Source organism: Macrobrachium nipponense, chromosome 18 (assembly GCF_015104395.2).
Source record: "Macrobrachium nipponense isolate FS-2020 chromosome 18, ASM1510439v2, whole genome shotgun sequence".
Lineage (NCBI taxonomy): Eukaryota > Metazoa > Arthropoda > Malacostraca > Decapoda > Palaemonidae > Macrobrachium > Macrobrachium nipponense.
Genome location: NC_087211.1, coordinates 36,016,655 through 36,031,391, shown reverse-complemented (window position 1 = coordinate 36,031,391; position 14,737 = coordinate 36,016,655).

Here is a 14,737-nt window from a genome sequence, read left to right as displayed (position 1 = left end):
CTCTGCCCCTCAGGCCCCTTCTTGGCTTAGAGGAAAGAGAGCGAAAGGGACGTTGGTCCTCTGACCTAGGCTGAGACGAACAGGGAGGCTATGCTGAAACCGAACTCCTCGACAGCCTACCAGGTGATGATCTTGACTGCTGCTGGGCAGGGGGAGGAGGAGTAGCCGGACGTCTCTGTGGACGAGACTCTTGACTTAGACACAGCCTGATGCACTAATCTGTCCTTGGTGTTAGCCCGGCGTCGGTCTATCGCATCTTCAAGCTCAGTCCGAGGGAACAAATATTGAGACTCCAACAGATCCCCATTTCTCAATGCCAGCAAGGATTCAGGGTCAACTGATCTCTCCATCCTAGATAAAGCCGCATCTCTTCTAATCAGAAGGAGGTTAGCCCATAAATTAACACCGAGGTGAGCCATATACAAAAACGCCTTGCCTACAGACTGCAACAAACTGGCAAGAGAAGGCAAACTCACCAACCCTTCTGGGGACCTGTCAAAAGCTATCTTGGCAATGACCATAGACCAGAAGTCCAGTCAAGAAACTGTCTGCAACATGGAGGTTGCTGTAGATTCCAACGGTGAGGCATCCTGTGGAGACAAGGATGGAGTCACCGACCTCACCTGCTCCAAAGTCAATCCTGGCTTCAGACAAATGACGTCCGGGTTAAGATGATGCGACATCAAAAAGGGAGAGTTTGTAGCATAGTACTTCCTATGTCACATGAGAGGCAAGGGTAGTAGCTTGGCAGAGCCCCTAGAGCAAAGCGACATTAACCTTATGCAAGACCGACTGGACGTGCCCCGACAAGGGAAGATGAAATGATGATTTGGGATCCTGTGTAGCTCCCAGGAAGGCTTCCAAGCAGGAATAAGTGTAAGACAACCAAGCCTGAGTCCTACTTTCCAAATTGTTGAGCCCACGAATGAGATCAACAACTTCTGAAAAGGAAGACAAAAACTCTTGCGTGTCTCCCTTCTCCTGCTCCGGCAATGGAGATCGATGACGAGAAGGGTGTGTAGGCTCATCTAGGGCACCTTCCTCGTTTAACCCTTAAACGCCGAAGCGGTAAAAATAAAAAACTCCCCCGAATTCCGGAGCCGGTTTTGAGCGAGTGCGGAAGCGGAAAAAATAATTTTTTCAAAAAATCACAGCGCGCTTAGTTTTGAAGATTAAGAGTTCATTTTTGGCTCCTTTTTTTGTCATTGCCTGAAATTTAGTATGCAATCATCAGAAATGAAAAATAATATCATTATCATATGTAAATAATGCGATATATGGTAACGAAAAAAAGAAAATTCATACATAATTGTATTAAAATCATGCTGTGCAAAAAACGGTAAAAGCTAACGAGTTTCTTTTTTTTTCGTTGTATTGTACACTAAATTGCAATCATTTTGATATATAATACATTGTAAAACAATAAAAGCAACATAGATAAAATATTATCACAAAATGATGTACGAATTCGTAACGCGCGGACGTAAAAAAATGTTTTTTTCAAAAATTCATATTAAATCTAAATACTGTCTAGAGACTTCCAATTTGTTTCAAAATGAATACAAATCATTGAATATTACGATACTGTAAGAGTTTTAGCTTACAATTGCAGTTTTCGACCATTTCCGACGAGTTAAAAATGACCAAATGTCAAAATTTTTTTATAAATGTTTTTATATGCAATTATTTCGGAAATTAGAAAAGCTACAACCTTCAAATATTTTTCGTTTTATTCTACATGAAATTGCGCACATTTTCATATGTAAAACTCTATGAAATGCCTAATATGAAACGGAGCAAATTTTCCGAGAATGCGATGTACGCAATTCGCGATTTATGGCGGAGAATCCGGGCGCGGAGGGAAAGAAAGTTGTTTTCATAAATTCACCATAAATCGAAATATTGTGCTAGAGACTTCGAATTTGTTGCAAAATGAAGGTAAATGATTGAATATTACTAAAATATAAGAGTTTTAGCTTACAATTGCGTTTTCGACCATTTCGGTAGAGTCAAAGTTGACCGAACGTGGTTTTTTTTCTATTTATCGTGATTTATATGCAAATATTTCGAAAATGAGAAAAGCTACAACCTTCAATTATTTATTGTTGTATTCTACATGAAATTGCGCACATTTTCATATTAAAAACTTTATGTAACGGCTAATTTAAAATGGTGCAAACATTACCACAATCGCACGTATGATTTTTTCGGAAGAGTTACCATGCGACCGTAAGGAAAATGTTATTTTTTTCATAAATTCACCATAAATCGAAATATTGTGCTAGAGACTTCCAATTTGTTACAAAATGAAGGTAAATGATTGAATATTACTAAAATATAAGAGTTTTAGCTTACAATTGCGTTTTTCGACCATTTCGGTAGAGTCAAAATTGACCGAAGGTTGAAAATTTGTCACTTATCATTTTTTATATGAAAATATTTCAAAACTGATTAAAGCTACACCCATGGGTTGTTTTTAGATGTATTGTGCATGAAATTGCGCACATTTCCATATATAAAACTTTATGTAACTGCTAATTTTAAAATGGTGCAAACATTACCACAATCGCATGTATGATTTTTTTCGGAAGAGTTACCGCGCGGACGTAAGGAAAAAGTTTTTTCATAAATTCACCATAAATCGAAATATTGTGCTAGACTTCCAATTTGTTGCAAAATTAAGGTAAATAGTTGAATATTACTACAATATAAGCGTTTTAGCTTACAATTGCGTTTTTCGACCATTTCGGTAGAGTCAAAGTTGACCGAAGGTTGAAATTTTGGCACTTATCGTTATTTATATGGAAATATTTCATAACTGATAAAAGTTACAATCAAGAGTATTTTTTTGTTGTATTCTAAATGAAATTGCGCACATTTTCATATATAATACTTCATGTAACGGATAATTTAAAACGGTGCAAAAATTATGTCAAAGTGACGAAATAATTTTTGAGATGTGTCACTGATACTTTTTAGTGCGATAAGAAAGAAATTCGCGCTTGCGCGCCTGCGTAACGATTGTAAACAAAACAACGCCTTGATCCGTGAACTCCCAGCATCCCCCAAGGCGCGTGATTCAAAAGTTTTCGGCTGGTAGGCCAATAAGTATTTTTCCGCGAATTTAAAAAAAAACTTTTTTGAGTCGACGTATGGTACGTCCATTCGGCAATCGGGGGAGATTTTGACTCGACGTTTAATACATCCATTCGGCGTTTAAGGGTTAAATTAATGGAAGGACCAGCAGCCAAACAGCCCGAAATAGCAACTAACCTGTCTGGGCTGGGTCCAAGCGCTGACTCCCGGGATGAACCAACTACAACACTAGGAACATCACTACTCACTCTTCCAATAGATGACTCTTTAACATGGCTGCAAACGGGCACAAGTGTGGCAGACGTATGAACGTGACTTGGAGAGGAATCCCGAACACTTGTGATTGAAAGAGAATCCCTTGGAGTCGAACTCCTGGAAGCACCAGGGAGAGGGGCAGGCAAACACTCCTGCTGCACCAACTCCGCACTCACAACCTTTGACCACTTGACAGGCGCCTTGAGATCCTTATGGCGACAAATAGGCCCTGGAGAAGAAGAAGGTGGGAGCGCCCGCAATGTGTGCACGGACGGGGGAGGTTATAACACGCTCGCGATTCAATGCAAAGGACGAAGCAGCCACTGCAGATTGCACAAGGGAAGATACACTAACACTCTCCGAAACACTAACACTCTCGAGAACACGGCCGCGTTGTTCCTCCTTTGCAGGCAAAGAAAGGGCAAAGTCCTTAGCCTTCCAACGCTTGATTCACCGACGCTGCAGAGATGGGGAAGAAGGAGAAGAAGACAGCACTGGTTCCTTACGTTATCTCTTCACAGGAGGTGGGGACAATGCAACACGTTTACTTCTAGTCCTCCCAGCCGACATGGCAGCCAACTTATCATCCAAAACAGAGTCCAATCTCTTATGAACCGCCTGGCATAAAACTTTAGATGGATCAGCAAGAGAAGGCTCTGATGACATGGAAGGGAGATGCAGCGAACTGGGTGGCAGAGATGACATCACAGCTGAGTGAGGCAGTGCAGACGATTGGGAGTAACGTCATCGATGGAAGTGACGTCATAAGTGCGATGACGTCACGGCGTCCCCTCAATCCAAATGGGAAGCAGACACCACTGGCGGAGGAATACAAAATGACTGACCTCGTGATGTCATTAGCAGGGCTGACGCCACAGCTTTCCTCTGACTCAAAGAAGCAGCGACAGTCACTGGCGGAGCAACACAAAATGGCTGACCTTGGCTACCCATGAAGGCAAGGCCAGGAGGGGGAAGGGCCTGGTCAGCATAGGAAGGGGAGTAGCGAGCATCCATGAAGTGCGCCAGCAACCCCTCCAAAGACGGAGAACCCCCTAGCCTGAGCGTCTTCCAAATTTCCACCATCTTGGACGCCTCCAACTCTGGAATAAAAGAGAATGATGAAAAAGCCTCCTCCCTCCCGAGAATCAAATTAACTCCCGAGGAAGAAGGGGCGACATTACAAAAATTAGCCTGAGGGCCTCCCGATACTTCCAACGACAAGTCAATGGAAGAAAAGGATAGGGACAAAGGCACATCACTACTATGAGGTGTGAACGCAGCAGGAGATGAAGCATGGGGAAGAGGTGAAGAAAAACCTTCCCATGGAGGAAGAGTAGAAACCCTCCGATGCTCTCTCTTGCTATAAAACAACTTCCACTGTTCTTTGGGCCACACACGGCATTCTGTGCAAGGATTCGTTATTGTACAAACATTAGAGCGACACCTACTACACGTGATGTGGGGATCTGTTGTCGCCGAAGCCAAAAAACGAGAACACGGAAAACCTGGAGTTCCGGGGCACACACGTTGACGAGGCCAAGAAGGAGCAGAAGAAGCCATAATAACAGGCCCACACACACACACACTAAACACAATTGAACCGGGTAAAGGCCGAGAGAGGTCAACCACACCTTTCACCCAGGCGGTTAAGAAAAGACTGACAGTGGCGTAGGTGCGAGGTTCTTGACCACTCTTCACTCGATATACGCACACGTTGCAAGATCTCACAAGATTCTTTGCTTTCATCTGCATTTTTACCGAATCCAGCTAGGCGCTAGAAATTATCCTATTGTTAAGACCGAATGTTGGATACCAGCATGCGGGAATTGAAGGAAACAAAAGAGCAGATACAGATGCCAAATTAGCTTGCACTATTCCATCAACAATGACACACACCCCAGTATCAGACTGGGTAACCTCTATCAAGGCTTTAATATATCAAGACTGGCAAACAAATTGGACATCAGTGCCAACTACAAACAAACTGAGAAATCTAAAAAGTGAAGTTCATTCATGGATGTCATCTTAAAGAGAAAGAGCTAAAGAAGTTATGTTAACAAGACCACATATAGGACATACTAGATTTTCACATGGTCATTTGATGTCAAATCCACATTCAGACCCAATGAAATGTAGTGAATAGTGAATGCCATACACCAATGACTGTCCAACACTTATTAGTTGATTGTCCAATTTGGGACCATTAAAAGGCTGATGGCAAAGTTTTCTTATTTAATAGAATCAGCATGTTAAAAAGTAAAATCTAAATAAAATTAATTTTTTTCAGGATTAATTCCTGAAAACCAGCCCAAGAAGAGCCTTTATTAGGCTCAGAGGTCTGGATAAACTAATCCTCTATAATAATTATAATAACATTCCTCTAATGCTTAAGTCTTAGAAGATCAAATTGGGGGTTCAGGAGATCTTGTTGATCTGGCTGCCCCTGTACTCTAGGAGCTGTGGTAAGTCCTGTGTGCACTTATATATCACCTCATTTTGACTTTTTATGCAGTAAATATGATGTTTCTGGAGCATTTATTAAGAGGTGGGATGTCGGTGTTCATGGTCATTTGTCCATCATACTGAATCAAAGATGGCAGCCCTCCAGCTTCCTGTTGAAAAAGCCTGTCTGCTACATCCTGATGCTGAGATCACTCTGTGCCCAGGATTGTCAGTGACCACATTCCTCCTGCCTGGAATGTACCTGGCAGAGAGCTCCACTGGTGCAACTTGACTGTCAACGAAGGGGGCTGACGAGACACCAGGCCCCCTTGCTTGTTCACATACGCAACCACCGTGGTGTTGTCGGACATCAGAACAACCGAATGACCTGCTACCAGTGATGCCGTTTTTTCTTCACAACATTGGCTTTCAGCAGTGTTACCAAAGGCAGTTCATCTGATTTTTTTTTTACTTTATTTATAATTTAATGATTAGAATGCGTATTTTCCGATGTAGAATTATTTTCCGTGATGTTAGAAAACTACACGTCACTAGCTTTAATATAAAGTATTTTTGACGAAGAAAGATAAATTATTTCAATAAAATTCATTTGTGTAAATAAGCAGGATATGTTTTATCTTTATTTTCATAATAAAACATAAAAAGGCAAAATGAAAATTTTTTTTGTTCAGTTCCGTGGCCTGTGGTCGGAAAAGCCACGGAGGGTTGCCAGATATCACCAGAAAGCCACACTAATAGACAAAATTCCTCAAAACGGCAACCCTACCCTCTACCCTCTCCCAAAACTCCTGCAGACCCAGGAAAGTTGCCTTCAACTCCAAGACGATGTGCAGCAGCTTTTCCTCCACCCTCCAAGTGCTTGAAACAAGATCTTTCAGATGAGGACCCCAACCGGTGATGGAAGCATCCGAAAACAGGAGAAAGTCTGGAGGGGGAGAATGCAGAGGGATTCTGGTCTTCCAACCACCAACGGTCTTTTTTTCACCTCTTCTGACAGAGGAACTCTCTGCAGAGGGAATCTCCTGGCGGGACCAAAATTCCTTCAGTCTCCACTGCAGAGATTGAAGATGAGGGACCAGCTTCTCCAGAGAAGACAAAATCCCCAGAAGGACCTGCCACTGGTGAGCTGGCTGTTCGGGCTGTGACAGGAATAAGCATGCCACTGACAGAAACCTCTTCAACCTCTGGTCCAACAGAAAAACCCTTGATGCTGCCATATCTATAGCCATACCTAGATAGAGAGCTCTCTGGCTGGAAATCAGATTGGACTTCTCCAGGTTTACCACTATGCCTAGCTCCTGGCAAAGCTGAAGAAAACGATCTCTGTCCTGAAGTAATTTCTCCCTGGAGCTTGCCAAAACCAGCCAGTCGTAGAGGTATCTTAGGAGGTGAATCCCTTGAGCTTGAGCCCATGTCGAGACGAGGGCAAAGACCCTTGTGAACACCTGAGGAGCCTTGGTCAACCTGAAGCAAAGAACCTTGAATTGGAAGACCTGCTATCCCAAAGTGAAGTGAAGAAACTTCCTGGACGAAGGGTGAATCAGAATCTGAAAGTAAGCATCCTTTAAGTCCACTGATAGCAAAAAGTCGTTGTCTCTTATCGCTGCTAACACTGTCCAGGGCGTCTCCATCCTGAACCTCGTCTTCCTGACAAAGTGATTCAGTGTGGAAAGGTCGATTACTGGTTTCCAGTCGTCTAAACTTTTGGAACCAGGAAAATTCGACTGTAAAACCCCAGAAAAGGATGCTTTACTTCCTCCACCGCATGTTCAGCATTTTCAACACTTCCCCTCGAAGAGCTAAATACTTCGGGGAGTCGTAAGCATAAGTCCGATTGAGAAGGGGTCTGTCCAAGATAGGGGAAGAGAAGTTGAAGGGTAGTAGATATCCCACCCAAAGAACATCTACTATGTACCTATTTCTCCACTCCATGGAATTGCCATTTGGCCCTGTGGCCTGCCAGGCATCCCCTTACCCATGGCAATGAGAGGGAGAGGCGCCCACTATATCGACGACCCACTGTTCCTCCCTCTAGAACCCATCCCAGGCTTGTAGGAGAGGGATTGAAAGGGACACTGTTGTTGTTTTGGCTTGGGCTGTGAAGGAGACTGAGAGACTAACACAGAACCCGAACACCTGGATGACTTGACAGGAGAAGACCGTCTTGCTTGTCGTTGGGGAGGAGGAGGAGGAGGAAGAGAACGAGCCTCCGACTTAGACACTGCCAGATGGACCAGCCTATCCTTGGTATCTGCTCGTCGCCGGTCAATCGCACTTTCCAACTCAGTTATTGGGAAAAGAAACTGAGAATCAAGGAGGTCCCCATTCTGGAGAGCTGACAAGGACTCCTAGTCTACTGACCCCACCACTTTCGACAAGGCCGCGTCCCTCCTGGCCAGAAGGAGGTTAGCCCACAAAGTTGCACTAAGATGGCCTTGATATGAAATAGCCTTCGCACCAAACTGCAAAAACCTAGCCAAGGAGGAAGAACTGACTAAACCTCTGCCAACAAATTGTTGGAAGAAAAGGAAGGAGACAGAGGTACAATTGCAGTAGGGGGAAGCCAAATCGTCTAAAGGAGGAGAAGAAAAACCCTCCCAAAAAGGAAGAGTAGAAACTCTGCTATGCTCCCTCTTCCTGTAAAACATCTTCCACTGTAACTGAGGCCAGTCACGATATTCCGGGCAGGGATTAGTACCAGTACAAAAAATTAGATCGGCACCTACTGCATGTCCTATGGGGATCTGTAACTGTAGCAGCCAAAAACCTGGCGCACAGAAATCCTTGAATGCCCAGGCACGTATGTTGACTAGGCCATGAAGATGCAGAGGACTCCATGACAAACACAAACAACTGAAAACACAAAGAATCATGGGCAAACAAAGCAACCAGCTTGGAAGGAGAGCAAAAACATCTAGTCTCCAAGTTGGTCAAAGAAAGACTAACGAATCACGAGGAGCTTGCTTGGTCAACGACCAGCTTCCACCTCCTATACACTTCATGAGTTCCCAGATTCCATATATTCTTTGCTGTACAATCTTTGATTGTTTTAACCAGTTTCCAGTAGGCACAAAAAGAATTATCCTATTGTTAAAACCAAAGGTTTGTTAGCTATGAAAAATACTAATTGATTACAAATTTGTCATGGATGGTTTTACAATCATAGGCATGTTGTTTTATTCAAAAGGAAATTTGATACTAAACAAAATTCTAAGAGAATTTAAGGCCTAAAATGAATCTACAAAAACAAAATTTAATGTTTTTGACACATTGAATTATAAATGGCAACCATTTTGGGTCCTGACTTTTGATATAGAAGAGTTCTGCAAATACCATAATGCTCACTTTGTAAGTAATCTGGTGCTATTATTATTTTAGAATTAGAATTGAAGGGATAAAATGGGTTTCTAAAGACAAATAGGAAATTTTATGTATTGTATTCCTATGACCTCATTGTTTGTTTGTTTTGTTTGTACGGTGTTTTTATGTTGCATGGAACCAATGGTTATTCAGCAACAGGACCACAGCTTAACATGACTTCTGAACCATGTCGAGAGTGAACTTCTATCACCAGAAATACACATCTCTAATATCTCAGTGGAATGCCCGAGAATTGAACTCGCAGCCACCAAGGTGGCAGGCCAAGACCATACCGACCATGCCACTGAGGCGCTCCTATGACCTCATGATTTTTTTTTACTAAACATCAAAATAAAGTATTTAAAAAAAATGTAACCCCTGATCTGCAAAATTACATGTAACTCCATAATACAAAGTAATACAAATAGAAAACTAAACACCATTCGATGTGCATACAGGTACTTGATGGTGTTATTGATATTCTCAGTCCCTTCATGGTTGTTCTGGATTCAGTGGATTTTTGCATAATGAATTGGCTTCACATTTGCAAAAATGGCAACATGCAATTTAGTCAAAACTTTTGGCTGGACACACTTTAAACAGTTACAAAGAGCTAGGAACTCATCTGGAATAGGTGCTTCTGCCATGATACTAGTAACAAATGTTCATCTTCAGCAAGCACGTATCCATAGTTGAGGATTCAACTGAGTATCTTCAATGAATGGAGCATGGGGCCACATGTAGCACTGCAGGTAGGCCCTTAGAATATGCTGCTTGATATAGCAGATGTAGGAGGAAATCACTCTATATCAAACTGATGATGTTTTGTATGATAAATGATCAAGCAAAGCTCATCAAAACTCTCTTCACTTGATGCTATGCATTTGAGAAGGAATTTCTCAGCATTAGTAACAATCTCATCATTAATTTCTTCTTTTCCAAAGTTGAACAAGAGATTGTAAACACCTTTTCTCCCTTCAATGAAAGTTTTTGTTTATACCTATTTTGCTAGTAGTGTTGCATCCAGTGAGTGCATGGATTGCAGGCAATATATCTACGAGATCTGAGTCCCTGGTCCTAACCAAGTTGTGAATGGGAACTAAACTTCTAGATTGACTATGGCATATATAAACCAGAGTTCCTCCAAATCAAAGTTCCTCAATTTTCTATAGTGGAGTATTGCAGACACAAATACAGCAGTGTCTGGAGATGTACTTACTGTAATGACAATGGTATTAACCCTTAATGGACAGATTGATCCTTGGAAGTAGTAATAACAGGTTTGGGGTGGTGGACGGATTGATCCTGTAAATAAACATTAAGCGCCATCGATTTGGAAATAATAGGGTAGGAAATAGGTGCCAATACTTTTATAGTCCATTAATTCACTAATGGCAACTTTTAGACTGGCTAAAATCACAAATCTGGGCTTCTCAGGACTTCAGTTCTGTTTCTGACATCAAAGGGAATTTATTGCGTCTCTGTCTCACATGATGTCCTTTTGTAAATTTGCTCGTAAATATACCATAGGTTGCTGTTGTTTTTTGTTCTTTGTCTTTTACGATACTATGTTGGTTGTAAATGTACTTTTGCAAAGAAATATTTGAAAAAAAAAACATGTAAGAATAAAAAAGTTAAAGAATCTTCGTTCTCTGCAAATATTTTCTAACAAATATGCTAAGAATTTGTTAGTGATTTTATTTATCTGTTTTGATACAGTATGAGCTGTAATGACAATTTTACAAAATAAAATAAAATTATTTATTAGAAAAAACTTACACAGGCAATCCCTGGTTATCAGCGGGTCGCCATAAGAACCCTTATGGCACTGATAACCGAAACTCAGCCCATTATGGCACCGTAAATCGCCGATTTTATGGTGCTAGACAAGCACCATGAAACCGGATTGCCGATAATCGGGGACTGCATGCATAAGTTGGTAAAATTTGCGATTGTCTTGTAAAAGAGGCCCCATAAAGGGTTGTAAATAGTCATTTTCAACTTCTCATGGAAGGTAGTGAAAACTTTTTCGAATTTTTTTCTTTCACGGTATACATTTGCATATCTTCCTCTTTCCACTCGTGTTTTTTTTTCGTAAATTGCCCAACCTGAAAGTTTACCCAGCCATAGGAGCTGCATATCGATATATGTCCAGTAAGGGTTAATCTTCCAAAAAAACGTTTGACAGCATCATCTGCTTCCTCATGAGAGCATGTAATTAGTAGAGCAGCTGTCATTGATTTAGTTATGATACTGAAACACATTGTTTCACCGTCTTTACGTGATCATCCCAAGAAGAGACATTGTCAGTAACGTTTGCATTGACCCACTGGATGAAATCATATTGAAATGCAACCTTCTTCTCTGAGACGGCCCAAAACTTTTCTATCTCAATGGGTAAAGGCTGATCCAAGTTAGATACCTGCTTTCTTTCTTCGATTACACTCACTGCCTTTAATACTCCAATCCTTCTACAAATCAAATACAATGTGAATGTTAACTTCATCTACTTACTCTATATTTTCAATTTCATCTACTTCACTGGAACTTTCCTGGCATGCCTCATAAAGTCTATGATAATGCTGCGACGATACACAGTTATGATACTGATGATGGTGTCTCCTTGGGAAGTAATTTCTTTAGCTCAGTAGAAAAACAGCCTTTTTTATCTACATATTACATATGAATCCTTCCTTTGTTAAGTTGAAGGAGGTTGGTGTTATTTCAGATCTTAGCAAAGCTTGGAGACCAAAGTTTCTTAAGTGAGCATAGTCAATGATCCACAGGAACTTAAGTCTCTTTAAGTCATAATTAATCTAGGCTGGTGGAGGTTTGATGTTCTTGCTTGTTTTGGTAATGGAATCAAAAGATTTTTCAGATTTCTTCTCAAAACAAGATTAGTAAACATTTCTAGCAGTCTCACCTAAGGCAAAACAGTTTAAAAGGAAATCTGTTAGCTTGTCAATATCAAAGGGATATCCACGTTGTAATATGTATCCTATTATGAAGGCAACACACTGTGCATCTGTTTCTGTCAGAGACCTTGAAAATTTCTGATGAAGAGTGTACTCGTCATCCTCATCCATTTCATATGCTTCATACAAGAACTATCTGTACGTGGCTTTGTCGTGCTTGATCACATTCCATCCGCAAGCAGCTTCTTTTCTGCAAGTGAAACCTATTATCCCAGATTGGCTGGCTTCTTGTACTCATTTTTCAAGGGCTTGGTCAACTGGTACGGCACTTCCTTTTCAAACAGACTGTCTCACAACAAAGTCACCTTTCAAAAATGTTGCATGTATATCTGGGAATTTCTGAGGCAGAGCCAAATAGTCTTTGTAATAGAGTGGTAGCCATCTTTAGTAGTTGATCCTATCAAATGGAAAGCATGGTGGTAGTATTGCACGGCGCACAACTGACAAATGCAGTTCCAATCACCTTCACAGGACCAGGTTAAATCTTGCAAGTTGGAGCTATTTCACTTAGGAATTTGTTCCAATAAAGGAATAACTGCATATTTTAAAAGACATGCAATTTGAACTCATCAAATGCTTGTTCAAACACGGTATGCTGGTTCATGCACATATCCCATTTTTGTGATTGAGCTCTTGATTTTCTGTGGGGTTTTCAAGCAGTGACTGAAGCTTTCCAATTTCCAGATTCTGTAAAAACTCCAATATCAACAATCTGCAAGAAAACTGTAATCTGAAGATGCTTTAGGGCTTCTTGTTATTAAAGTTAAAAGTTAAAGTTAGGTGGTTTCAGCTCCCATTTTCCCTCTGACAAAGTTCCCTCCATCCATGAAAGAATTTACTAGACCAGGACCAAAAACTTCATTTTCAACCAGAACATTGTGAATGCCACTTTCCTGTAGATATTTTCTGAGGCAACAAATGATCACTTTCTCCAAGTGAAAACCTCCAATTCCTAAGAAAATATTATTGGCTTTGTCTGGAAGTAGAGGATTAAAGCAATTATATATGATAAGGGCATTGCTCAATCACTTTTAAGGTAATCATAGAAATGTACGTACATTTGTAACACATGGGGTGAGTTAGGTGCCAGATGCACTTTCATGACCCTCAGTTTGACCTTTGATATTGACATTTGGTACATCTTTGCTTATTATTTGTTAAATATTAGCAAATTAATCTGGTAAAATTAGTTTACAGTGCCAAAGTAAATAATTATTTAAGATTTTTGCAGAGTCCAAAATGACCGCCATCTTTTATTCACTATGACAGACAAATTACCATGAGATAAATGTGCCACCTCATTTTATATCATCCTGAGACATCATATTTTCAATATCTAAAGTCAAACTGAGGCGACGTGAAAGTGCACACGGGATCTACCACAGTTCCCGCAGTACTGCTCTTGTGAAGGGGGAACATCCCGAAGGAGGTAGAGGCTGCCCCCTGTGCTGCGTTCTCAGGATTTTTCACCAGTATATTTATGTTCAGGGATAAACATAGAGTGGTAATTGAGCTGTTTTCCTCCAATTTAATTGAAGTGAGTTAGAACCAGAGAAGTACTTAGACTTTTAAAATCGGGGAAATACTTACTTTTAAAGTTGTTGATGGAGTGATCTCTTTAATTAATTTAATTACATATAGGATTACCTCACACCTGTTTTAAGGAACTTAGTCTGATTTTCTGCACTGCTGGTAAGTTGTTTAAGGGATCACTGTTGCCTTTAGGGTACTCAGTCGTATTTTACCTGAGATGAAGGTTTAGGTGTCTGGCTGTTGTGAGGTACTCATTTAATGATTGGTAAATGTAGTCACCTGGTAAATGTAGTCACCAGATACTTGGCACTTTGTCACAATATATATACATATTATATATTAATATTATATATATATATATATATATATATATATATATTATATATATATATATATTATACATATACATATATATACAGTGGCCCCTGTATTCGCGGACTCACTTATTTGCGGATTTCTCTCTGGACCATGTCTACCCATTATTTGAAGGGGATTCGCCTATTCGCGGGATTTTTCCGGCAAAAATAATCACTAATTAGTGTATTTTGATGTTATTTTCATGACTAATTACATTTTTATCTTACAAAAATGATTTACTAATTCTCAAATACTATTATTGAATAACACTGTATTTTAAGTTCAATGAGATTGAATATCACATAATAATAAAAATAGTAATTCTCTCTCTCTCTCTCTCCTACAGAGATGAATGTTTTTTTATGATAAATAAATGATTTACTATTTTCAAATATTAATGTCAATGTATACAGCAATAATATCAATTCATTTAAGAAAATACTAATATGAATTAGTAAGGTTTTAGTTTATAAATTTGAAAAATTATGTAAGAATGAAGGAAATCTCAGTCTTCTCTCTCTAACTCCAGGTACTAAAGCTGTCAATCATCAAGTAATGGGACTGGAGGGGGAGGGGCTGTTGTGTTGTTGCCACCAAGTGTTTATGCATTTTCTCTCTCTCTCTCTCTCTCTTCCTCGTCTCTCTCTCTCTCTCTCTCCTCATTTACTGAGACTCAAGAATTTTTATAGTACATGTAC